Source organism: Pan troglodytes, chromosome 4 (genome assembly GCF_028858775.2).
Source record: "Pan troglodytes isolate AG18354 chromosome 4, NHGRI_mPanTro3-v2.0_pri, whole genome shotgun sequence".
NCBI lineage: Eukaryota > Metazoa > Chordata > Mammalia > Primates > Hominidae > Pan > Pan troglodytes.
In genome coordinates, this window is record NC_072402.2 from 2776158 (window position 1) to 2802582 (window position 26425).

Genomic DNA, 26425 nt, shown 5'->3' on the forward strand with positions numbered 1-26425 from the left:
TGCCTTTCTTTTCTACACACACTTCACACACATTTAACATGAGTCTTCCTTTTTCCCACTGACCTTCTCACCTGGCAGCTTGCTTCTGAGTCTTTCACACAAGCCACACACAGCTGCTTGGTTGAGCACTTAAGTGGCCATCAGGCAGCAGTGTCCCTAGATGTTCCTGCTCCAAAGCACGTTTTTAAAGTGAGTAGCTGCATTCTGTCCTTGAAAGAAAAGTGTGAATAACATCACATCAGAAAGGACTGGAGAAGGAGAAGCAAATCTTAGCGGGTGTTAAATGGCTTCCAGTGTGCCTGGCAGACTGAGATGAGACCGCAGCAGAAACCAGAGGCACGAAGCCCACCTCAGCCTATTGTGAAGAATCTTTTAATATAATACTCTATACGTGTTCGTCAAAATCTTGTATTGGGTACTTTTCTTGAATTTTCAATTATATTATCTTTTGTTTCCTGTAAACTAGGTCAAATTTTCCTGAAGGTCTGATATAGTATATTTCCTTTTTAAATCATATATAATGTGTAATAATATTTTAATACATGAAACAGTCAAATGAAGACAGTTTTTACTATTTAATACATGAGACAATCAGTCAAAGGAAGACTTTTTTACTATTGATCTAAATGCTTGATCATACTGTAATTAAAAAGTGAAATAGCTGAATTTATTGATCTAAGAGCATTTATGGATCTTCAAAAGTATTCACTATGTTAGTAATAGATGCAAATAATGGATATTATGGCACAATGACTAGTCTAAGAGAGGCGACGTGTTGTTGTCATTAATTTCTTTTCATTCAAATCTATTTGCTTTATTTTTATTTTTAAAATTGTAGTAAAAATCACACAACATAAAATTTACCATCGAACCTATTTTAATTGCATAGTTCGGTGACATTAAGTGTATTCACAGTTATGAATATACTGCAAATAGTTTTTTTTTCAAAAGTTAAACACATAACTACCATCTGACATGGCAATTCCATCCCTATGTACTTCCCAGGAGAAATGAAAACATGTGTGTTTATAAAGACTTGAACACAAATGTCCATGGAAGCTTTACCTGTAATTGCTAACAACCAGAAATGACCCAAATGTTAATCAACAAGTGAATGGATAAAAACTAATACATCCATTCAGGGGAGTAATACTTAGTGATATAAAGGTTAAAAAAACCCGTTGAGACATACAACATGGACAAATCTCAAAATAATTATGCTGAGCCAAAAAGCCAGACAAAGAATAATACATAATTATGATCTTATTTTATAAAATTACAGAGAATGCAAATGAATCTCTAGAGACAGAGGTTAATCAGTGATTGCCTAGGGAGGGTGGGGGAGAGGGGAGGAGTAAGAAGGAACAATTTCAAAACATTATCACAAAGCAAATTCCCAAGGAGATGGATGATATCCTGATTTTGATAGATTCAGTGTTTTCTACGGGTTTTTACATCTTTAAAAATCTATCCAATTTTATATTTTAAATGTGTATAACGTATATATCAATTGTATAATTCTTATATAAATTCAGCCTCAATAAGCCTGTTAAAAAATAGAAGCAACGTGAAGACTGTCTCAGACATACAAAAGTAGAGAGACGCCACTGTCAGCAGCCGGCACCACGAGGCACTAAAGGACATTTTAGAGTTGGTTTCCAGACAGAGGGAAATGATAAGAAATAAAAATGAGGGTCTACACAAAGGAACAGGAGTGGGTGTAAAATGCATCAGCAAATACAAAGCGTGTTTTACCGTATTTTGAAATCTCTTTATTGAACATTGTTTTAAACAGTAATAATAATACATTTGGGGTTTATAAGTAGAAGCAAAATGTCTGCTAACAATAGCACAAGGGCTGGGAGGTGGGAAATGGAACCAGGCAGTTGTAAGATTATTAAATTACATGGGAAGTGATGCCATATTATTTATTATTCTTGGGTATTCTTGATAAGTTAATGCTGTGTATTGTCAACTCCGGAGCAACCACTTATAAAAACAAACATGATTCATACACCACTTACAAAGCTAACAAAAATGTAATATAAACCCATGCACACTGTGTTCCAGCAGAACTTCAAAACAATTCTTAAATGATGACTTGGTGGGAATTAGTCACTAGAATTTTCCTTCATGGCCTTGCAGACCGAGGACTTCCGCCAGCTTTCACATGGGAGAGCGTCCTGGCACGGGGTGTCTTTGACATGGGCAGACCGAGGACTTCCGCCAGCTTTCGCATGGGAGATAGTCCTGGCACGGGGCGTCGTTGATGTGGGCCATGAGTTTGCACCTTTTCAGATGGTGGGAAGCCACTCACAAGTGACAGAGGGTGTCACATGATACACAAAACCGAAAGGAAGCCCTAATCCCGGCAGGAAAGGTCTGTGTGAGGATTCACCAAGAGTGGACGTCCAGGGGTGTGTGACGCCGAAGCCGGTGTGCCCCACGCATGTGTAGGTGCTCACAGGCACACGCCTGCATGGAGGGGTGTCTGTCCAGGCCGCTGCTGTGTTGTGGCCTCACTGCTGCCTTCCTTAATGGCTGATAACACTAAACTCTTTGACGTATCCAATTCCCTGCTTTATTTTAACTCAGATTATTCCTTACTGTGACTTTGGCCATCAAATATTGACTGCATGATAACATTGTACTTTGTTTCTGTTGTCAGTGCATGACGTTTTCCACTCTCTAGGGAGTTCCCCTGCCAAGACAACACAACTCATCACCAGAGGAGACAGGATCGGGGAGGAGGCGGCCAGCCCTGGCCCCGGCCACAGGAACACTGGCGTCCCCTGGCTGGGAAAGGACACGGTGTGCTCCAGTTCTGGCCACGTCTGTCTGGTTTCCCCATCAGAGGTGGTGGCTTGTGAACTAGGAGCGCTCGAGTCCCAGCGCCGTGGCCCAGTCACCAGACAGTGGGTGGGGAGCCGGGCTGGGCCCTTGCCCTGGCCACAGTGCAGCCCGCTCCACTAGCTGGGACCCGGCTTCCTGCAAAACCAAAGCTCAAGGCTGGGCAGGGCAGCCAGCTGTGTCCCAACTCACCCCAAGTTTCTGCACTTCATGTCCAAGCAGATGGGCTTTCAGAGGGGACGCTGCCCTAGGGTTTCACAGCCACTTATGCTGAGTGATGCCCAAACCTGTAACTCCCAGTCGCTGATCCTAGGATCCTTGAACCACAGGATGCTGACCTCATTTCCCCACACATTGGTGGATGCGTTCATCAGAGTCTTCCAGAAACCGCGGTGGGGGGATCATCCAGGATCGCACTCAGGAATCCCGCCGAGGGAGCTCTGTGAATGCAGTTGAGGCGACCGCACTTTCTAATGTTTGAAATATTGCGTCTAAGAAGAGACATTTCTCTAAATGTCGCAGGAGACACATGCATGTTTAAGAAATGTACATGAAAGAACATACTTGAGTATATGCCAAGTATGATGACCTAGCTATGATAATTTTCAAAAATGTAGCAATCGTATTGTCAGAAACTATTATTTTAGAGGTTAGAATGTTGACCACTCGTGTTTTTTTTTTTAATTATTATTATACTTTAAGTTTTAGGGTACATGTGCACAACGTGCAGGTTTGTTACATATGTATACATGTGCCATGTAGGTGTGCTGCACCCATTAACTCGTCATTTAGCATTAGGTATATCTCCTAATGCTATCCCTCCCCCCTCCCCCCACCCCACAACAGTCCTCGGAGTGTGATGTTCCCCTTCCTGTGTCCATGTGTTCTCATTGTTCAATTCCCACCTATGAGTGAGAACATGTGGTGTTTGGTTTTCTGTCCTTACGATAGTTTGCTGAGAATGATGGTTTCCAGCTTCATCCATGTCCCTACAAAGGACATGAACTCATCCTTTTTTATGGCTGCATAGTATTCCATGGTGTATATGTGCCACATTTTCTTAATCCAGTCTATCGTTGTTGGACATTTAGGTTGGTTCCAAGTCTTTGCTATTGTGAATAGTGCCACAATAAACATACGTGTGCATGTGTCTTTATAGCAGCATGATTTATAATCCTTTGGGTATATACCCAGTAATGGGATGGCTGGGTCAAATGGTATTTCTAGTTCTAGATCCCTGAGGAATCGCCACACTGACTTCCACAATGGTTGAACTAGTTTACATGGCACCCAACTACTACTCGACATTCGTAACCTTTTATTCATTAGAAATGACCAACGGGAACTTTAAATTACATGACAGCAGTTTCCTTCTTAGAAAGAGGAAGGTAAAACTCAGAGAAACCTATCAAGCCTGAATAAAGGAGTAAACACAAAAATGAAGCAGTTCCAACTCTTCTATGGGGCTCCCTACCTGTGGTCCTTCATCCTCATAATATTATTTTCTGAATGGCCTCTGACAGCCACGATTTCCCCAAATGACCAAAGTCGTCAAACTATTCAGCATAGCAGATCAGGAAAATTGTCAGATTTATTTTAGAAAGAATTTTAAAGGACAGGTGGACTCTAAAGGGATGTTGTGCTTAGCTAGATATTCAAAAATGCAATTAACGAACACATTCCTTCTCCAGATACACCGAGTTTTCCTGTGTGTTCAGGTGTTTGTTCCGAGGGTGCGTTAGTGGACCAATTCCTCCACCTGTGCATCTGGAGACCTGGGGATGTCTATGCTCTTTGCCCCCTGCCAGGTAAAAGAGTAAACTTCTAATAATCAGCTCAGATTCCCTTTTGTTGGCTTAGGAGATGAAAATACGTTGTACTGGATTCTCTTTGAAATCTAAAATGTCCGTTGGTTTTGGAGTTTTCTAACAGAACCACCTTTCAGGTAAACATCCAAAACCTTCCTGTGACCCCGTGCAGAAGTGCCTCCCACAGCCCCCAGAAGAGAGAGGTAACCTCGGCAGATGCTGAGACCCGGGAGCCACCTCTCTTGGGCTGTGCTAGAAGCATCTCTGAGCTCTGCTCAGGTGGGAGTTACTGACACGCATATCCGTGCGAGGGCTGGCGTTTCCTTCTTTCATCAAACTGCCCATCCCCTCTGCAGCCGGTGCAGGAGTCGCGGAGTGCCGCCTTGGCTCCGGCCGCCTGAGGCCCTGCCGTGCTGGAGAGCGGGTCCAGGGGTTGACATCTCTATTCTTTTGTCTGACAAATCTGTGCACTGGCTTGTAAAAAAATCAATACTGTTTTTCCTCGGTTCTCTCTCCACAGGTGAGCTGATGGATCGTAGCGGCTCTCCCCGTTCCCGCCTCCAATTCTGTTCTCAGTTTGTTTCTCTTGCTTCAGGGTTGAGCATGTGATCATATCTCCAGCGGACGACACCAAAAGAATGTCTGTGACCTTGTCCCCTGGCGACCACGTCTACAGCGACTGAGTGCTGCCGTGGCTGGAAAGCCAGGGTCTGCATCTCCCAGGACCTCAGGACCCGTGTTGAGGTGTTGTGGGCCAAGAAGAGGAGGGTCCATGGTGGGCTCTGCCGCAGGTGACCCTGCGCACTGTCCTAGCACCTGTGCCTAAGGAGACGCCCTCTATGGTACCAAGCATCTCCCAAAATGTGATTTGCTCTTCCTGTGATGGAATGGGGTGGGCTGTGGGGGGGCGATGGGTGCTGGAAAGCCACAAGGCTGCCATTGATCTGCCAGAGAAGGCACCTGCTCACCTGGCAGGATGCTCACCTGGCAGGATACCCACCTGGCAGGAATAGCAAATTTGCTAGAAAAATGCAGGTCCCCCTGCTCTGGGTGATCTGTGACTTCTGCCACACAGGGGATCCAGAGTGCGAGGATATCCAGAGAGCTGGAATGAGGATTTTGCTGAGCTGAGGGGGGTTGCTTTCCTTTCCTTCCCTCATGAAATCACAAAACCCATGCTCATCTCCCAGATGACCTAAGGGTGGCAGTTCCTAGAGGCAGGCGATAAATGAGGCACAGTGACCTCACGTCCAGCCTAGTTTCCTGTGTTCATTCCTGAAGGGACCTGAGTGTGGGAACAGAGTGCTCTCCTCTCTCTCTTTCTCTCTCATTCCTTCTTTCTCTTTCTCTCTCTCTTTCCCTCTCTCTCTCTCTCTTATTCTCCCTCTTTCTCTCTCTCTTCCCCCAGCCCCCATGTTTGTCCTTCTCTTTCCTTGCAGTCTTGCTGTCTTTCATCCATATTCCCTTTTACTATAAACTTGCTTATCTTCACTGAGGTTTAACCATGACCCAAGTTCTGGATCTTATGGGCTATTTATTATGAAAACCTAGGACTTGCTGTTTGCAGGTGAACACAGAAAGCCTTAGGATTCTTAGTAGAGAGCCTAAGCAGTCCAGATGGGAGACGTGCATTTAAGGAGAGAGATCTGATGGCCGCTCACTGGGGATGACGCCCTTTTTGGTCCATGATCAGCCCCTGGTGCCAGGTGAGGGGACCAGGCATTGAGCTGGTCTTCAGGCCTCAGGGCTCAGCTGCCACAGAGGAGGACCCATGAGGACCTCACACCCCTGAGGCCTCCCTGAGTTCTGCTCTCCACAGGCCTGCATCATTTCCAGCAATTTCCACAAGTGCTTCCTTTTTAAAAGCAGAGTCTTCAAGATTGACCTTGTATAGTATTCATTTATTTAAAAACCCAGCTTCTGCTGTGGTGCTCACTGAGTGATTGGAGCAGTGCTGAGCACGGCTTCCTTGGGTGGGCCTCGATGGACACCCACCCCTCTAACTGCTTAACATCACGAATGTGTCCTAAATTCACACTTAGAAAAGCTGCATCTCAAATTTCCTTACTGGGGTGGCAGCTGTGAGACTCCCACATCCTTGTTCCACATCAGTAGAGACAGACCCCTGTGTCAGCTCCACAGTCTGGCTCAACCTGGTGTGAGTGTGGGAAGTTCACACCCAGGCCAGTTTAAGGTCAAGGTTGAAGGTTTCTCATGAGAAGAAAACCCCATCACCACATCATTCTCTCCCTCACCGGGCAGTGCCTAGTCCACTTCTGATATCCAGGACGGGTAAGATCTCCCAGGGGGTTGGCCAACTCCTCCGCAGCCCCACGCCTGGGTGTGACCCCGAGACCCCAACACGCCTGCATATATCCCTGAGACCCTGACATACCTGGACATATCCCTGAGACCCCGACATACCTAGGTATGTCCCTGACAACCCAACACACATGGGTATATCCCTGAGACCCCGATACACCTGGGTGTGACCCCAAGACCCCAACACACCTGGGTATATCCTTGAGACCCCAGCATACCTAGGTGTGCCCCTGAGACACCAACACACTTGGGTATGTCCCTGAGACCCCGGCACACCTGGGTATGTCCCTGAGACCCCAACACACCTGGGTGTGTCCTCACGACTCCATCACAAGTCTCCTTGCACTTGGTTTTCTTGTTCTGCTCAGCTGGGGTCTCCAGGCCCAGCCCAGTGACAGGGGGATGGGGTCCACGCCCCACTCCTCCTGCATAGAAAGTCAAATTGAGATCGGAGAAATAAAGTTGAGGGACCCAAGTCACAAAGCTGGGGGATGGTGGGGGTTGGGGGTGAGGCCTCAGTTCTCTTGTTCTGCCAACTACTCCTATTCCTGGGTAAGATGATCACTAAAGGACTCTGGGTTTTAACTTGAAAACAAAGGAGAAAAAAGTTATATCCTTCAGGTCCTCTTCCATTGTAAAAAGTACATATAAAAATAGGGCTGAGCACACGTGACCCCTCCTGGGACTCAGCGAAGTTCCTGGCAGTGACTGGAACTCAGTGAACATCTCTGGAAGTAACTGATGGGGTAGACCAGGAGTAAATACTTAGTCTCTAGTGGAGACAAAGAGACAAAAGGGGGCTACAACTTTTTTGTTTTATTTATGCTTTTCTCTTTTCTTTTCCTTTTCTTAGGGCTAAGCTTGAAGCAGAAGAAACCACAGTAAAAACACTGGTCAATGTATAGTAATTTTAAAGTCATCTACTTCCTATACATGTGATTGTTGGCCAGGGCATTTATGATTTCTGTTATATTTTATTTTCCTATGGTCTTAAGTTGTTGGTTATACTCTAGAACTTTGCATACATGCAGTTGTTGGCTGGGACATTTATGATTTATGTTATATTTTATTTTCCTACAGTCTTAAGTTGTTGGTTATACTCTAGAACTTTGCATACATGCAGTTGTTGGCTGGGACATTTATGATTTATGTTATATTTTATTTTCCTACAGTCTTAAGTTGTTGGTTATACTCTAGAACTTTGCATACATGCAGTTGTTGGCTGGGACATTTATGATTTATGTTATATTTTATTTTCCTACAGTCTTAAGTTGTTGGTTATACTCTAGAACTTTGCATACATGCAGTTGTTGGCTGGGACATTTATGATTTATGTTGTATTTTATTTTACAATTGTCTTAAGTTGTTGGTTATCCTCTAGAACTTCCTGTACATGTAGGGTTGGCCGGGCCATTCATGATTTATGTTGTATTTTATTTTGCTATGATCTTAAGTTGTTGGTTTTCCTCTAGAACTTCTTGCACATGTAATTGTTGGCCAGGGAATTTATGATTTACACTGTGTTTTATTTTATTATGATCATAAGTTGTTGGTTTTCCTCTAGAACTTCCCATACATAATTCTTGGCCAGGGCATTTATGACGTATGTTGTGTTTTATTTTGCAATGGTCTTAAGTTGTTGTTGTTGTTGTTTTCTAGAACTTTAGTGCATTTCACAGTAACATATTTTAGTGGATGGTGAGGTGAGGGCCCAAACCCCCCAAAACAAATTGTAAATTCCAGTAAAAACTATTACCCAGTAGTTGGCATGGAAAAGTTTGGTGGCTCCTTACCAAGTTAAATGTAGAACTACCATATCACACAGAAACTCCACTCCTAGGCATATATGTCCGGAAGAATTGTGGGCAGAGGCTGGAACAGATAATTGTACAGGAAAGTCATAACAACATCATTCACAATAACCAAAAAGCAGAAGCAACCATGCCCATTGAGAGGTGAATGGGTAAGCCCAACGTGGTCTGTCCATACAAGGGAATGCTTTCAGCCTCAACAAGGGATGGAGTTTTCATACACGCTGCAACCAGGATGGACCTGCAAAACACATGAAGCGCAGTAAGCCAGACACAGAAGGACAGATATGACATGTCTCCATGGACACGGAATACTTAGAACAGGCAATTTCACAGACAGAAGGTAGAGTGGAGACACTCAAGGCTGGGGAATGGGATGGAGGGGGTGTTGTTATTGGAGGTGCCGAGCTTATGTTGGGGATGGTGAAGAAGTTTTGGGGATAGCAGTGGTGAGGGCTACACAAATTGTGAATAGATTTAATGCTACTTCATTGTCTGCGGAAAAACGGCTACAATGGCAAGCATTCTATTCTCTATGCTTTACCATAGCAAAAAAAAAAAAAAAAAAAAAAAAAAGAATACCTAGTAGGAACTTTATGCGGTTATTTTGAAACATGGGTCAGATTCTAAATTTACTCTCCAGGATCACAACGATAAGTGTTTTGTGAATGGTGGAGCCAGTGATGCAGAGAGGACTGCCGACACTGCCCCCCAGGGGCTCTGAGCCTCTGTCTCCTCACCTGTGAAGCAGACGCAAGTTACTTGGAAGTATTTTCAAGCACGAACGTGCATGACGGGTAAAATATCTAGACCGCATCACTGCGCAGCCACTAGTCAGTGCTTCCTAGGAGTCAAGTTTGTAGGGTGAACTTGATACATACGGACACAAGTTTCTGTCCTGAAGCTTGCAGTCACTCTGGGAGGTGGTGGATGGTATTACTGGGCCCGTTTTACATTGGGGAAACTGAGGCTCCAACACTGAAATAATTCACTTCACCTGGAATTGAGCCAAGATTCTCTTTACTCCAAAGCCAGCACTCCTTCTGAGAACAGGACTTTGATTTGGACAGACGGATGTTGCTGGGGGCCTCAGCACAGGGTCTTTGGGCTCACGGCTGGACACACAGCTGTTCAGCGGCAGCTGCGGTCTGTCCACCCAGGCAGAGATTGGATGCAACAGTTTCAGGCGGGGTTCCTCCCTCCCCAGGTGCCCGCCCACCTCTCCCTTACATGGGATGTCTCTCTTCTTCCTCCTTGCCTGGTCCCTAAAGCACTTGAGTTTGTGGTTCATTTTTTAAAAAATGATATATTTTATTTAACCCAGTATATTAAAAATATCATTTCAGAATGTACGTTTTCCTTTTTTTTTTTTTGCAATTGGCCGTGTATTTTACACCTTTATTTTATTGATTTATTTTTTAGACAGAGTCTTTCTCTGTTGCCCGTGACGTGATCTCAGCTCACTGCAACCTCAGCCTCCCGAGTAGCTAAGATTACAGACATGTGCCACCATGCCTGGCTAATTTTTGTATTTTTGGTAAAGATGAGGTTTAGCCATGTTGGCCAGGCTGGTCTCAAACTCCTGACCTCAAGTGATCCACCCACCTTGGCCTTTCACAGTGCTGGGATTACAGGGCTGACCCTCTGTGCCCGACCAGACTAAGCAGGCTTCAAGTGTCCAACAGCTATGTTGGGCAGGTGGCTCCGAGCTGGAGGGCACGGGTTTGGATGGAAGACGACTGCGTGTGAAAGCACCACTGTGAGCCTTGCGGGGATGCAGAGCCCATGGCACAGGCCTCTCCTGAGTGACTTCTCCAGAACCTGCCTCTATAAGCGCTCAGGTGTCTCTATCTCTCTGCACCAAACCTTATTACTCTTAAAAGTTTTGAGAGACCAGTTTACTTAGTATACTAATAATTGTACCCAATTACTACCATTAGATTGGATAAAAGACCATTCGATTGGGTTTTTGCTGTCATTTATTTTCATTGATTTCTTAACATTATTTTACATTTTAAATAAAAATTGTGTATATTTAAAGTGCACAATGTGTTGTTCTCATGCACACTGACATAGTGACATGATTACTATGGTAAGGCTAATTAACACTTCCTTCTCCTCACATAGCTCCTTTATTTATGTGTTGGGAGCAGCTCGGATCTACTCAGCGACTTTCCAGAGAGCTGTGTGGCCTTACTAATGACAGACATCGTGGTGCATTCCAGACCCCTGGGCTTGTTCATCTGACGTCACTGCAACTTCCTGATTCCACTCAATAGGCCAAGACAAGCGGAAGCTCCGGTTCAGGGAGAACGTTCCCCAGGAAATCAGGGCAGCAGAGTTTTCCAGGAACGGAGGCTGTGACGGTGGAGGGTGGCCAGGCAGCCGGAGGCCGGGGAAGCGGGTGTCCTGAAGCAGAGGCCGCGGTGCCACGTGTATGGCAGCTTGCAGGTGAGGAGCACTGCAGGGAAACAAATCAGACCCCGCAGAGGTGAGCGTAAGGGAAGGGAGCTGCCCCCTCCCGCCACCCCCCTGCTCTCCTGCGGCTGTAGAAGCCGGGGCCTGAGCTGTGTCGCTCCCCTGAAGACCTCGGGGCAGCATGTGGGCCAAGTTCCAGCCTGCTTCACAGTCCTGGGGATTGCGGTGGTGAGAGGTTTTTTCTAATTTTATGAAAGGTATCACTATCTTTTTTTCCTGATTATCTTGGTAGTTTTCAGAGAGAACGGAGTGGTCTCTGCATTTTAATAAACCCACCATCTGCACCCAGAGTCCTGCAAAGTGGATCTTGATGCTGTGGCCCTTACGGGTGAGGCGGGAGCAGCCCATAGATGCCGGGGCCTGGCCGGCCTGGGCTTTTCTCTGTGCAGCCTACAGGGGAGGCTGTAAGGGCCTGCAGCCGGTGCTCCGATACAGCGGCTGGGAAGTGGAACACATGGCAACTGCTGGGTCACCTCGCTGTGTTTTCTGAGGCACATGTGTTTTGGAACGTAGTGTTAGTGAACGTCCGTCCGTGAGGGCTTCCATCTCTCAGGTGGGTAGCAAGCATTCTAGGTAGGTCATCTTGCTGGTTCCTCATAATACAACCTTGTAAGCCAATATTGTTATGAAGCCTATTTCACAGATAGGAAAACTGAGTTTTAGAGAGGTGAGCAGTCTTCCCAGGCTGCCAAGCAGGGCTGGGACGCAGGCTTCCCTGCACCCGCGCTCACCTGACTCCCAAGCCAGGCTCTGGATCAATAGGATGTGGCTCAAATCTGTGGCACATCTGCTTGCCATCTCCCTAGGACCACCATGGGACCCTTGAGACCAGGCACCACATCTCTGTACACTGCAGTGCCCTCATTGCTAGTACAGCCCCTGGCACGTGGTCAGACCACAGTTAAAACCTGGTGAGCAGATAAATAAGTAAATGGATACTTGAATGGTGAATGAACGCGTGCATACATTTCAAAACCCAGCTCAAACCAACTGAGATAAATACATTACCGGAGTACAGAAATTGGACCTCTCAAATTGCACCAAAATATTTCTGTGTTTATGTGCATAACTTTTTCACATTTGAACCTGCAATTTTGTGTCAAGATGTAATTTTTTTAAAAAGCTAGTTTCATAATGTTGTTAGCAATGGTTTTACATTTTAGGCATCTCCACGGTGTGAGAGGCAAAGGGCCTGCATTCTTGATTCTAACAATTTAACTGCAATCTGTCAATTTCAAGCAGGAAATCTGATCTGAGTTTTCAAACCCCCATGTCTCCCCGAGAGTCAATAATTCACCATTTTAGGGCAACGGGCCCATTAACACCGAACAGCTTGAGAATGCACTCTTCATTGATCAGATAAACAAGTCATGAGATATTTTATTACAAAATGACGAACCAATTTAGTCATCTTTTCACCAACAATGGACTTATGTTAGATGTGAAATGGCAAGAAATTTTCTTCCTCAGGGAGCTATCATAAGAAACACAAACTGAAAGCTTCTCATCCAAATGGCTCATCTGACTGGGCTTACCCTGAATTCAACCCAAATTTAAGCCAGACTGCTGACAAGTTTTGCTTAAAAGTGATAGGTTTTTCTTTGTTGGTCTTATTCCAAATTATATGCAATATTTTGTCTTATATTTATGTCATACATTTAGCTTTTTCTGGTAGTTTCTTATTGAAATACAGTAATTATATGGGTAACTTATACAAGTATTACTTGTCATAATTCTGAATTTTTAATTCATCTTAAGTAAATGATTGAGGCAATTTTAAATCCATTTCCATGAAGATTTTACATTCTTTTTTAATTTACAAAATGGAACAGATATTGCCTTTGGTTGGTAAATGGAAATAAATTGCAGGCCAGATGTGGGCACAGTGAGGCAGTGGCAGAGATGACCAATGCTGACTGGGAGTCAGCGTACTTGGGGGAAAACAAGGCTGTGGAATTCACCTTGCCAGCACTCTTTCTGACTATATGTTCAGAGAAGTCCCTCTCACCCAGCGTCTCTGAAAATGCTGGGCTCAGCGAAAGTGTGACTGGGCTACAAGAAGGCATGATGCTGAAGCTCTGGCTCTGTGGCTCTTCCTGCACAACCAAGGAAGGAACTGCTTACATCACAGGGCGTGTTCATGGCTCCCCACTGCGGGCACTGCGAGTAACCTACTCAGCTGCCTATAGCGGCCCTGGGTCCCCTGCCCTGGGTCTGTGGGGTAAGCCACCGCCTTGGTGTTCACTGGCGTCTGGCGGTTACAGCCTGAGTGTAAAGGGTCTCATTCGGGTGGGACAGGAGGCAGGGCCTGGGTAGGGTGAGAGGGAGGTCACACCAGGGGTGCCACAAAGCCCGGGCTTTGAGGAATCGTGTCCTTAGTGGGAGGTCTGGAAAACACAGGTCTGGAATAGAACCTGTCTTAATTTTGACTCCAATGGAGAGAATGAGGGGGGAACATTCCTATTCATATTGTTACACTCAAGCAGAAACAAATTCAGGTCTTTTCTGGAGGAATATACTTTACATAAGGACAATGACCTCAAAGACTTCCCCCTGATGAAATTCCACAAAACATGAGGTCAGAACAAACCTTCACAGGACAAATGAGGAAATAAGCTGCCACAACCCAGGATGCACAGAAACAGCTACAAAATCAGAACCACACACACTCCAGATATTGGCATCTCCCGAAACGGAACATAAACACATGTAATATATTTAAAAATCAGAAGAGGAAATGCATGAATGATGAAGGTAACGGAGACTACCAAGATTGACATGTGGAATTGACAAAGAACCAAATAGAATGTCTAGAAATGAAAAACGTAATAATCAAAATAAGCACAGCGGATGGGTCACATAGACCTTAAAGGCTGAATTGGAGCTAAGTTACTCTATATAAAACATGGAAGACAGATTTCAAGGACTGACTCAGGATGCACAACAGAGTTACAAAAATACAGAAAATACACAAGAGTGTTCAAAGAAAGGGCAGAGAGGTAAGGGTATGGTGAGGAGGTAGCATTAGAAAGGTAGGCTCTGAACTGTCAGCAACTGACAGTAGACACCGAATCTCAAGTTCATGAAGCCCAAGCAGCAGAATTAAAAAGAAATCCTCACCAAGTTATAGAAATGCAACTGAAAAACACCAGGGACAAGGAAAACATCTCTGTTCTCAAGAAAGAAAAAAAAATTTACTACAAATGGAAAGAACCATCTGATAGCAGTAGGCTGAAAATTTTCTCAAAGTTTACGCAGAGCTGAGAATAGTTTGAATTCCAACAGCCGATGTGGGAGAAACCCATAATACATACGGCATCAGATAGAGTCTGAAGATGCGTTGGTTGGTTCAGAAGTGGAGGTAAATGAGCTCTAGACTGTGTAGCACTCTGACTTTCCCTAACAAAGCTTCAAATCCTCAAAAGATCAAAAGAATTTCAAAAATACCTAAGTACAAACAGGAAAAAACCCCACAATATTCTTTATAGGAATCTAATAAAATCTGGCATCCAACAACATAAAATTAATGGTTTTCAACATCCAGCAAACAAACAAAGCCACTTCCAGGCATGCATGAGAGGACGAAAATATGGCTTAGGACAAGAATAAAAATCAGTCAAGAGCTGCCTCTTATTAGCAACCATGGAGGCCAAAAGAAAGTGGACCAACATCCTTAAAGTGCTGGAAGAAAATTAATGTCAACTCCAAATACTATATCCAGTGAAACTATCATTTAAGAATGGAGGTAAAATAAAGACATTTTAATATATAAGATAACTAAAAGAACTCATCACTACAAGAAATGTTGATGATGGTTCCTGGGGAAGAATAATAGTGACACCAGAAGGAAGCTCAGAACATAAGGGACAAACAAAGAGTATCAGAAATGGTAAATATCTGAATAAATTCAAAATATTATTTTTCTTTTTTGCCTTTCTTCACCTTGATTTCATAGAGGTATAAACTGTTTTGAAAAAGGTAACATTGTGTCATGGGTTTATAATGTGTGTAGTTGTATTATGTATGACAATAATAACATAAGGGCATGGAAGAAATATAGACCTTAAAGCTGTAAGATTTCAATATTTTACATAAAAAGTAGACCTACTAAAAGTTAAAAAGTGTATTAAATTGCCAGAGCAACCATGAAAGGAGATGGAATTCTATAAAATCAGTAGTAGTGCAATGTATGACAATAGTAGCCCAAAGGACGGGTGCAGGGGAGATGGATGGATAGATGAAATAGAAGGACAAATGGAGAGGTAGACAGATGGATAGATGAATAGATAGATAGGCAGATATATAGATGGATAGATAGATGTATATATGGATAGATAGATGAATAGATAGATGGAGAGATGGATAGATGAATAGAAGGACAGATGGAGAGGTAGACAGATGGTAGATGAATAGATAGATAGGCAGATATATAGAGAATAGATAGATGTATGTATAGATAGATAGATGAATAGATAGATGGATAGATGGATAGATGAATAGAAGCACAGATGGATAGGTAGACAATGGATAGATGAGTAGATAGATGGATATATGGAGGGATAGATAGATGTATATATGGATAGATAGATGAATAGATAGATGGATAGATGGATGGATAGATGAATAGAAGGACAGATGGATAGGTAGATGGATAGATGAATAGATAGATAGGCAGATATATAGAGGGATAGATAGATGTATATATGGATAGATAGATGAATAGATAGATGGATAGATGGATGGATAGATGAATGGATAGATGGATAGGTAGATAGATGCATAGATGAATAGATAGATGTATATAGATAGATGGATATGTAGATAGATTGGTAGATGGATAGATAGATGGATAGATGAATAAATAGATGTAGACATAGATAGTATATTAGTCCTTTCTCACACTGCTATAAATATACTACCTGAGACTGGGTAATTTATAAAGAAAAGAGGTTTAATTAACTCACAGTTCCACTTGGCTGGGGAAGCCTCATAAAACTTACAATTATGGTGGAAGAGGAAGCAGGCACATATTACATGGTGGTAGGTGAAAGAGAGTGCGTGAAGGAGGAACTGTCAGACATTTATAAAACCATCAGATCTTATGAGAACTCGTTCACTATCATGAGAACAGCCTGGGGGAACCACACCCATGATCCAATCACCTCCCACCAGGTCCCTCCCTCAACATGTGGGGATTATGAGGATTACAATTCAAGATGAGATCTGGGTGAGGACACAGAGCTGAACCATATCAGATGAATAGGTAGATGGATGGATAGATGAATAGATAGATTGATAGATAGACGGATGGATAGATGGATAGAAAGATAGGTAGATGATAGATAGATAAAGAGATAGATGTATATATGAATAGACAGATGGATAGATGGATAGATAGATGGCTGGATAGATTGATGGGTGGATGAATAGATAGATGGCTACATGGGTAGGTGGATGAATAGATAGATGGCTACATGGGTAGATAGATGGATAGATAGAACTATTGCATCAACAGTAGAGATAAAATTAAAACAAAAAAATTCAAAACAAGGCAGAAAATGAGGAAAATAGACATCAAGTAGAAAACATGGACATCTTGCAAGGTGGTAGATTTAAATCTAACTGTATCAATAATTGCATTAAATGGAAATAGTCTAAACAGGGTTTTCTGTTAGGAGGAATTATTTAAGGGAGAAAGCTGAATCAAATTAATTTGTAGCATCACAATACTCTGAAAAAAGGTAATATAGTTTCCTGAGACTGAGTATATTAGATATAAGTAATAAATGTGAATGTGTCTAGGTTTATGTACTAATGTTTATTATAAATTGGACAATTTCTCAAGGGATGAACAACACAAATTAATCTTGTAGTTTCTGCTGTCTTGAAGTAGAAAGAATGAGTTGAACAATAACTCATTGATATTTAGAAAATGCTAGACATATCCTGCTGTGCTTTTTCCTATTGCTGAAAACAATTGGGATTTGAACAACACTTTATATTTTTTTAAGTGCAGACAAAAAAGATTGTACTTCTGACAAGAAGGCTCCCTGGAGTCAGTGCCTCGAATGGAGGAAATGAGTCTCATTAAAGCTGGGATACCTTCCCGCCTTCTCTCTGGTGGCCGTTTGGGTCTGTGATCCTTGGAGGCTAGCACTTAAACTCTTCCTTTTACTGGAAAAGGCATTTTGGTGTCAGTCATGGGATATGCCACTTTCAACTCTCAGAGTCCTGCTCAAATCTTGACCCAACCCCAGTCTTCAATTCCCTGTGGTAACAATAACCGAATAATCAACAAAGCTGGGCTTCCACATCACTCCCGGGCACCATGTGCTGTGGGTCCCCCCACACCCCACACAAATGCAGACATCTGGTTGGAAGTCCACACAGCACATGGTCTCTCCTGGCTACGGTTGTACTGACATCATTGTTGTTGATTTTGTTTTTGTGTTTGTTTCTGTTTTAAGCAACTGCCTGATCCAAGCATTGAAACTAATCTGGCTATTGTGGCTATTTCTAAGACCAACTAAGTCGGTTTCCTGTTTCAATGGCTTGTGGGAACCATTTAGATTGTGCAAATGATTAAACGACTACATCACATCGATTGCTCTAAATAAACACAGCCTAAAGCACCTGCCCCTAAAATAGCAAATAAGAGAGGCAAGATGGAGTGCCATATAGTTCTTTAGATACAAAAATCAATAGGATAATTCAGATTCTAAGGAGAAATACTTGATATGTCAAGTTTGCTTATTTTATCTATGAGCAAATGGAACACAAGACCAATTGCTCATATTTATTCTGTAGATTCCTGGCAGAAGCTAATAACTGTCTTAAAATAAATTTTAAAAGTAAATAAGTTATAATGCATAGGTTAGCCCATTCATTAATGATTTTCAGTTTCAAGTGTAAATATTTCTTAATGATTACTAGTTGATCAGTGTAATGAAAACATTGAGTAGACAAACTAAATGCACAGTATAAATGTGACATAAACACTGGTTTCAATTTGTCTCAAGAAAAAAGAAAAAAAAAAAAGGCCCCTGCAATGGCAAAGAGTGGCCACTATTGGGGTAATTCAAACAACCCACTGTAATACAGGAAAGGCTTTGAAAACAGGAGGCGCAGAATATTTCCAATGCCCATAAAGGCAGAGAATTTCCAAATTGATTCTTTTGGGAAAACTCTCATCTGGAGGTATTGGACCAGGGATACTTCCTTAAAAACACGGGTGCGTTTCTCTCCCAGTGAACTGAACGTGCAGTGCTGAGGCACTTGTGAATCATCACACCTGCAGGGACCACCCGATGGCAGACTCTCCGCGCTTCTGCACCGCTGCCTCCACGGGGCGGACTCCAGGCCCCTTGCAGTCCCCACCAGGCCCTGAAGACGCACTGACACTCAGCAGAGCTCACCTCCTGAGGACTCTCAGTATACTCTTGTTCTCTGAGGACAGTGTCGCCCGGGTGATGTCGTGGTGTGCTGCATGGATATCCTGCGCGGGAACCCAGGAGACACACCGGTGGGAGCAGTGATTGCATTTGGCCAAGGCTCATTCACCAGGAGAGTGAGCCAGTGGCCATGTGCGGCAGGACCCAGGTGTGCAGCAGGACCCGGGCAGCTCTAGAAGTCCACAGGAGGAGCTACACGGGAGACGTCGTCCTTCCCAACACTGACACGGGACGCTAGTGCGCTCTTCCAACAGAGTTGCTTAGGAACAGAGGACTTAGAGGAGAAGGCATGGGTGGGAGAGAGGGGCTGGGTAGTGAGCGAGGGAGAGGTGGGCAGAGGCCTGCGGTGGAGCCCACAGCTGGAGGCAGACAGCTCACTGGGGAGGAGATGAGGAGAACAGAGGAGACTGTGACCACAACAAGAGAGTGTGCGTGAAGAGAATCCAGAGTTCCTCCCCCTGTGCTGTGGGCAGAGAAGCACTGGGCTTGGCCAGCAGCAGAGCGGAGGCCGCCACCCTCTACCCACCAGCAAGGACCCGGGCATCAAAGGCGGGAGCCATGACCCTCATCAGCACAGGCCTGTCCTTTTCCCTTCTGGAGTGTGATGCTGTCCCGATTTCATGCACAGCTGTCCGGCCGCGGAGAGAAACGCAGGGTGCACGGCTTTCCTGTGCCCACTCTGGAAAGCTTCTCATGTGCGCTGAGTCGGCCACAAGATAAATGAGTTATTGTCTGAGGGGTGCTTGTACCCACTAGGGCCCTTTCAGAGTTGAGAGAGGCAGCACCTTGCAGAGAGGAATGTTCTAGAAACTTCCCTGTGAGCACCAGCTCCGCAGGCTCCTTCTGTGTGGTGAAGATGTCTGTGACAAAAACACTCCCAAAGCCTAAGCAAGGGTGTGAGCGCCCTAGAGAGACCGTTTGCCCCACCCCGGAAATGTTCATTCCTGCCATGGAACCTTCCTGTTCATTCCACAGAGGCTGAGCCGGCTTGTGAGGCTTGGCAAGGACTAGGCGGGGGGCATCGAACCCTAAGGAGCTGAGCCACCGCTAGGGTCGGGGTCCAGTCCTGGGGAACGCGGGTCCCTGGAGCACAGCAGGGCCTGACCGCCTCCGCGCCCCCCTCCCCGCATTTCCTCTCCTCCTCCCCAAGCCCATGGCTCAGAACACCGAGACCTGCCTCGCCAAGAAACGCCCATTTATTTCCTTCCTATTTATTTATTTTGCAAAAGCCGGAGTGCAGTGCGGACTGGCTGAGGCCGGGGCCCAGGCGCGCGCCTCCTTCCTGCAGGCGGCCCGGGGCATCGATCGCGCGGGGCGTAATGAACCCTAATAACAGCTCTATCACCGCCCGCCCGCCAATTGGCCCGGGTGCCCTCCAAATTAGCCACAAAGAAGCCAGTCTGTCAATATTAATTCCGCCGCGGAGATGACTTGTTGTGGGAGAACAAAGGTGTTCTGGCTTGAGCTGAACAACTTAACTCCTTGTCTCATAACATTTAAGCTGCTATTGATCGCCTCCTTGCATTGTGTGAGGATTAAACACGTGCGCGTGCACATCCAGGCACACGCGCGCACACACTCGGGGCGCCCGGCCCCACTCAGGCAGCCGCCCCACCTCCTCGCCTACCCGGAATCATTCAGCAACGTGAAGCAAATTAAATCAATGAATTCATCCTAGCAGATGGCCACTTTAACACTCAGTTAGCCCTTTAGATAATTGAGCGTTGACTCCGGAATCATAAAATGGATGGCTCGTTTGTACATTTTACTGAAATAGATCACCGAGGTTAAATAAATGAAATCCCATTTGTCAGGCGGTAATAAATGGCCTCCCCTTCTGCAAACAGCTCTGTTTGGCCTAATAAATACAGGGACGTTACAGCGCTCCTCCCTTGATAGGGTTACAGCTTAATGAAATGGCCTTCCCTCTGCTTGTTTTTGCCGCCTCCTGCACCGTGTGATAAGTAGCAAACCAACGAAGCTTGTAATTACAATCTTACAGAAACCCGGCCAATCTGTATATAAATCTCACCCTCCAATTACAAGATGTAATAATTTTGCAGTCAAGCTGGTAATGAGGTCTAATACTCATGCCTGTGATAATCCCCCCTGGATGCTGACTCTATCAGATGTTAGCTTTGTAATTATACTGGCAGAAAATCATTATTTCATGTTCAGCAGAAAAATGAGGTTGGTGGGAAGTTAATTTTCTCTATGCTCTGTGAAGCGTAGACAAAATTTTAATGATTTAATCATTATGGTTATCCCTTTTGCAATTGACCCACGTTACTTGTGTAGAAACATTGGCACATTTAAAAGTCCCTGTTACCCGATAAAGCTTGCCAGGTATGCAGCTTTTAATGTAAGAATAACTGTGTACAATTAAACTATTACCCTGCCGATAGGGAAAATTCATTTTACTTTTAGTTTCCGTTATTTACGTGTGTGATTCATGGAAATGTTTATGTCTTGCCCACACTATAATAAATGGCTAATTAAAAAAATTGAATTATGCCGCCCTGATTATGTCAACCCTGCAAAATAGCATCACAGAAGAATATTCAGACCAGATAATTTTTGGATATGGGCCTGAGAAGTGACAGCTTCTGTGTCTCCTGTAAAGAATAAGGACAAAAAATGGAAGAGTTGCCAATATCCCATTTGGGGAATATGACTTCTCAAATATGAGCCTTTAATATTTCTCAATCTGGCCAAGGGGCTGTTTATAAACAATGCACTTTTAGATACAGTTGATGCTTGAACATCATTTTTTCCTCGTACTTTTGGACTCTTCAGTGATGTAGAGGAAGACACATGTCACACACATGGCACGCTCAACAATGTCAGTCTAGTCATAGGTTAAAGAAGGATAAGGATATGAGAGTTGCCTCCTAGGAGGCCAAATTTAATGATAGACTTTGGAAAACATACTCCTGGTGCTATATTTTGTGGTAAAACTAGCTTTGCCCTGAAACTCCTAATAAGGTCGGAAGAATTTTTCTGCCTGCCTGATCAAATGTTGCCCACAGCTTAAGACTGCCTGTTTCTGCACCAGTCTGCTCTGGTGTTGACAGAGCTTGCCGGCTAGCGCAGCCCCATGCTGGGTCACAGCGAGGGTTCCAGTGAGTGAAGAAGGTGCCTGGGGGATAATCATGTCCCTGGTTCTAGACTTACTTTATATTCCTGTCTGTCCTTTCCTGCAAAACTGAAGTCTTTGGAATCAGCCCTTGCCCACACCTCTGGGATCGTGAGTGGGCTGGGGTGTGCGCTGCAGCTGGGAGAATCCACTTAGCATCCTGTGGGCTGTGAATGGGATGAGCTCAGCTCTACAAGGGTGGAGACTTTACAGCTATGAACCAAGGTCATTTTTTTTTTAAGGAAAATTCCATATTTGTGAATTGGCTTTTTGCTAAACTCCATACGTATAGAAAGATATCAGTATCTGTTGCAAATGGCAGATACAATTTTATGCACCTAATAATTTCTATAGATACTGAGATGAACTATGCAAATCTAGATTTAAGTGTATAATTAAACTGTGGCACTTGGTTTCTCCTCTTGCAGTTATAACTCTCAAAATTGCAACATAATTGATCATTGAAGATTTTGCCTTTTCAGGATGAAAGCCAAAGTGATTGCTCCAAATGGACATCCATGCCAGTCATCTGTGTAAGGATCGCTGAGTGTCTCACAAAAGCACATGGGTATGAAGGTGGGGTTGACATTGATGATTAAACCAAGCAGTACAGAAGCATCGGTGCTGGTCACTTATCCCCGTCCTTCCCATCGTTCGAGATCCCCTTCCAGCGAATGGTGAGTGAGAAGGAGTCAATACTCCCCGGACCTGGAGTGTGAGATTGCTGGTGGGTGGGTCGAGTGGGAGGTCTCAGGGCTGACCCAGAGGATTGTGTAAATGTAAGCTGTCCCCCTCCAACAGGCCCAGTGTGCACGGTGGTCTACATGAATGGCCCTCCCTGGAGATGTGGAATGAGTGGCCCGTGTGCTGTGCACAATGGCCTGAGCCCATGGTGCCTGGCAGATTCCTCCAAGTGCCGTTCCTCAGGCCCTGGCTTCCCTGGGAGGGGAGCTGGCCCAATTCTGTGGAGTGTGGCCTCTTGCCCTGCCTCCCTCTGCAGATCATTTCCAGCAAGTTCTTCTGCAGGCTCTTTGTACCTTCCCTTCTCGTCCCACTGCAGAGGCTGCCAGCTCTTGCAAAGCTTGGTGCTCAGGCTTTGCATGACTTGGGTCTAGGCATGAGCCTGTGACTGTGGGAGAGCTACATGGAGGGAAAAATGAGGTCCTTTCATATCCAACCTCTCCCCTTATCCAAGAGGAAGGAGAGATTCACAGACTTTCGTGCAAAGGCCACCATATAGACTTGCTGGGATGTCGTCCTCAGAGGCCCCACTGCATGTGGCCTGGAGCTTGCCCATTGCTGAGCAGGGGCCACTCCCCCTCCCTGGAGGATGGCCCTGCTTGCACGGCCACATTGCTTGCCCTTCCTGCCAAGTCAGAGAGATCTTTTTGGTTCCCTTAAAAGTACCCTCAAAATCCCTAGAATCCTTTGTTGTTGTTGTTGATTTTTTTTTTTTTTAAAGGAATGGCTTTCTTCCTGCCCATGTCAAATCATCAGGGGAATGGTGCATTTCTGTCTCTCTGCTTCCCTTTCAAGATCAGGAATTGTCCTTTATTACTGTCTTCAAGATGGGAGTGGTTAACAAAATTATACCCACGTTGGAGGGATGGGCTTTCTTTAGAAGGTTAGAGCAAGGTCAACCCCAGCTCACCTGAATTACAGGTGTTCTAGGTTACTGTATTAGTCTGTTCTCACACTGCTGATAAAGACATGAGACTGGGTAATTTATTAAAAAAAAAGGTTTAATGGACTCACAGTTCCACATGGCTGGGGAGGCCTCAATCATGGCAGAAGGAGAAGGAAGAGCAAAGGGATGTCTTCCATGGCAGCTGGCAAAGAGAGCGTGTGCGGGGAAACTCCCATCTATAAAACCATCAGATCTCGTGAGACTTCTTCACTACCATGAGAACAGGAGGGGAAAAACCCACCCCCATGATTCAGTTATCTCCCACCAGGTCCCTCCCACAACATGTGGGAATTATGGGAGCTACAACTTAAGATGAGACTTGGGTGGAACACAGCCAAACCGTATCAGTTACAGAGGTCAAACTTCAGTGCATATTCTTGCAAATGAAGGGGACAAGAGTCAAGTTGTAGGATGACTGGATTTCCGGCTAAATGAGGATCTTTAAGAAAAATGACAGGCTTTTGTGGCTCAAGTAAAAGCAAAGATTTTTGATGCCTGCTTGAGCCTGAGGCTGGCAGGGCCCATAAAGCAGAAGCAGCACCCTCTGTGCCTCCAGCAGCTGCCGCCAGCCTCCGTCCTGGGCAGAGTGTCATCAGCACTGAGAGATCCTCCTGGGCTATGAAGGGTGATGAGTCGGTGGGTTCCGACACCAATGTTTGACTTATGTTTCTATGTTGTTTTATTTTCTCTCAGTTTCTATAAACTTCTGCAGGTCTTTGTGGAGGCAGTTAGGACATATGTATGTACAGAGTAAAAGTGAAATAACTATTATAATTAAAAATGTGATGTCTGGGTGTCTGTGGGGTGCTTGGGCCAGGGGAAGGCCACTGACATGTGAAGTGGCAGGAGGCACCTGCTGCCCAGGTCTCCCCCACATGCCCCTTGGTGCCACAGCAAGATGCCTGGTACATTTGCCAAGGAAGCCTGGAGTTAATTTTAATTAGGAGTTGAGATGTCAGGAAATCTGGGTTTGAATTCTGGCTGGATGTTTAACTCTGTGGCCATAGAGAGACTGAGCACCATCTCTGCCCTGAACTGGATAATGAACGATCATCCTTCTTCCTGGGGCTTGTATGAAGGTTAAATGCCTGGGTGGTGCTCAGCACAATGCCTGGAAAAGAGCAGCTTCTTGGAGTGTCTCAGCCAGCCTTGTTCCTGGCTGTGGAGTCCAGGCTGCCTGTGAACTATGATCACTGCAGCCATGGGTGGGACGGGTGGGAGGAGCACCCGGAAGCACGCTGTCTGCCAGTCACATCACTGCGGAGGGGGAGAAGGCACCAGAGCCATGGCACAGCAGACGGTGATGGGTTCCTTCCCTGCCAAGCCCGGAAAAGAAAATGGCACCTCCTTCTTCGCCAACCAGACACAGATCCCGTGTTAAGATATTGTGGTGTTCCATCTGTGACCCCACCCTCTTGCTTAGATGCTGTGGCCTCCATTCCATGCAGAGAGAAACAGAGCACAGAAGCCAAGTGACTTGCTGAAGACCCTGTGTCTGGGTACAGACAGGATTCAAAGCCAACTTAACTGCCCCTGCAGAACCAGCATCCTCTGGCATAAGCAGGACCCACCCGTTGCTCATCGGTTGTTTACTATGTCCTGGAGTTTAGTAAATGTTGGCTCTGCTGCCTGTAGATGCTGTGCACCCATTTCTACCAGAATTTCTAGGTTCTTTAATCTCTTTAAATGTTTGTTACTGTCTTAGCCAGCTAAGGGTGCTCCAACAGAAGCTGTGGATGGAGTGGCTCAAACAACAAACAGTTCTTCCTCACAGTTCTGGAGGCTGGGATGTCCAAGGTCAAGGCACCAGGAGACCTGGTGTCTGGAGAGGGCCTTCCCCCAGGTTTGCAGACAGCGTTTTCTCGCTGTGTCCTCTCTTGGTGGCAAGGGTGCTGGGAAGAGGAAGCTCTCTCATGCCTGTTTTTTAAGGGCACAAATCCCGTTCCTAGGGCCCCACTCACGTGACCTATAACCTGCCAAAGGCCCCATCATGAGATACCATCACACAGGAGACTAAGTCACAACACACGGAGTTCCGGGGAATCCGTGACAGCTACAAAGCTTCCCGCGGCACCATGGGGTGAAGAATAGTTCTTTGATTCATCAGTTATCTTTTCTGCATGGCCATTTCTTCATGTCATCAATGAAGAGCACTCAGAATTCATCCCTCCCAGTCTCCCCACAGAGCCAGGTCCCCCGGGAGTAGATGGAGCACTCTCCGATGTCTGAAAGGAAAGCACGACTACTTTGAACACATTTTCCTATCTCCTTCACTGCCCAATGCCCGTGGAACTTTTGTGTCTGTATGCAGGAAGCCTGATGACAGTCAGGCAAACATTTCATTTGCTTCTTCAAAGGTTTTCTTACTATTTCTTACAAGAAAGCTAAGATTTCCTGGATTTGGGGGAAAATGGCATGTTTACAGTCTTTGCTTTCCCTTACCAATCTTTAATCTCACGTTTCTCTCCAGGCATCTTCTGGTGTGTGCAGGACCCGATGGAGGAGTGATGATACCTCAGAGCCATGTCCAGGCTCTTCCAGTCAGTTGGTGGCCTCCACAAACGCCAGCCAGCCCGCCCAATGCAAGCTCCTGCTTGGCCAATGTGTAGCAGTTACGATGCAACAATTGGAAGAGGCTGTGGGGATCAGTAATTCCAGTGGGGGAGCGACGGACACCCCTAAGAACCCATTCCACGACTTTAGTCCCAAATTGGATTTTGCTTGGAGAAATTCTCTGCCCTGTAGTAGTGGTTTTTAAGATCACAGATATTGGAGTAAGAAAGACAAGGCTCTTCCATTTGCTGGTCTATTGACTCACAGGGGAATACCAGAGAACTTGGCATCCAGAAAACAGTCAATAAATGAAGACAGTGCAACTAAGA

The 26425-nt window shown here is 45.1% G+C and overlaps 1 long non-coding RNA gene across 3 annotated transcripts; it reads left to right on the top strand.

Moving 5' to 3' along the window:
* The first annotated feature begins 3874 nt into the window (after positions 1–3874).
* On the top strand, positions 3875–26425 carry LOC104006323 (uncharacterized). 3 transcript variants are annotated; one of them, XR_001717422.3, is made up of 8 exons: positions 3875–4658; positions 5254–5500; positions 7834–9134; positions 9435–9588; positions 10919–11242; positions 11502–11822; positions 22339–22533; positions 26014–26425. It is a non-coding gene; the product is annotated as an uncharacterized LOC104006323 (long non-coding RNA). The 3 variants fall into 3 exon arrangements; XR_001717421.3 differs by having other exon boundaries at positions 7834–9588; XR_679993.4 differs by having other exon boundaries at positions 7834–9588; positions 10945–11242.